The sequence below is a fragment of the Rhagoletis pomonella genome, unplaced genomic scaffold (assembly GCF_013731165.1).
Source record: "Rhagoletis pomonella isolate Grant_MI unplaced genomic scaffold, Rhpom_1.0 Rhpom_scaffold_00015, whole genome shotgun sequence".
NCBI lineage: Eukaryota > Metazoa > Arthropoda > Insecta > Diptera > Tephritidae > Rhagoletis > Rhagoletis pomonella.
The window spans coordinates 3,458,535-3,460,108 of NW_023458569.1; positions in this window are offsets into that span (position 1 = coordinate 3,458,535).

A 1,574-nucleotide genomic window follows, 5' to 3' on the forward strand; every position below is an offset into this window, starting at 1 on the left:
CGAGAGCTACAAATTTTTTCTTTCCACAACAAATTTACAACAAAAAAGCTCAAATTATTGCCGTTATAACATTTTTAATATCTCAATTCCATCGACAAGGTGTATGGTGTCGAGTTAGCACTTCATACCACTTTTCCTTAAAAAACGAAAGCTACAAATTTTGTCTCTCCACAACAAATTTACAACAGAAAAGCTACAATTAATACCGTTATGACACTTTCAATATCTCAATTCTATCGACTAGGTGTATGGTGTCAAGTTAGCACTACACACCATTTTTTCTTAAAATACGGGAGCTACAAATTGTTTCTTTCCACAAAAAATTTACAACAAAAAAGCGACAATTAATGCCGTTATAACATTTCCAATATCTGATTTATCGACTAGGTGTATGGTGTCAAGTTAGCACTAGATACCATTTTTTCTTAAAAAACGAGAGCTACAAATTTTTTCTTTCCACAACAAATTTACAACAAAAAACCTACAATTAATGCCGTTATAACATTTTCAATATTTCAATTCTATCGACTAGGTTTATCGTGTCAAGTTAGCACTAGATACCATTTTTTATTAAAAAACGAGAGCTGCTAATTTTTTCTTACCACAACAAATTTACAACAAAAAAGCTACAATTAATGCCGTTATAACATTTTCAATATCTCAATTCTATCGACTGTGTATGGTGTCAAATTAGCACTACATACAATTTTTTCTTAAAAACCGAGAGCTACAAATTTTTTATTTCCACAACAAATTTAAAACAAAACAAGTAAGAAAGTCTAAGTTCGGGCGAAGCCGAACATTAAATACCCGGCGCAAGTATTAAATATATGTTTTTTCACCTTTCCGAAGCCTTCCGCTAGATGGTAAGCCGGGGTGTATCCATTTTGAGTAAATTAGCGTCCTTCAATTTCGAAATATTGAAGTTTCAAGCATTTCTGAAATTTACCGTTATATGAGAAGCGGCCGTTATTTTAGTCCGATTTCAATAATTTTCAACGTTTTGCTTATATGTGGCAAGCTCAATAACCACACCGAGTTTGGTACAAATTGGTAGAACGGTTACCGATATACTTATATGAGATCATAAGTGGGCGGTGCCACGCCCATTTTCCAAAGTTTTACCATAATCGTATTTCTTGGTAAAGAATTGTTGCAAGCATCAATTTTGAATAAATTAGCTTCAATATTACTGATTTATCGAAGATTTTGTATTTCTCTAAATTACCGTTATATGGGATGTGGGCGTGGTTATTGTCCGATTTTAAAAAGTTTCGGCGATTTTTTATGCTGTGCCAAGGCCAACAACTGTTCCAAGTTTGGAAGAAATTGGTGCAGCGGTTACCAAGATATACAAATGTATCCATAAGTGGGCGTGGCTACGCCCATTTTCCAAAAATTTATAATATTCTTATTTTTCGTCTAAAAATTATTGTAAATATCAATTTTGAGTGAATAATCTCCAGTAGTTACTAAAATATCGCAGTTTTCGTATTTCTGAAAATTGCCGTTGTATGGGAAGTAGGCGTGGTTATTGAACGATTTTAAAAATTTTCCGCCATTTGGTATGTTGT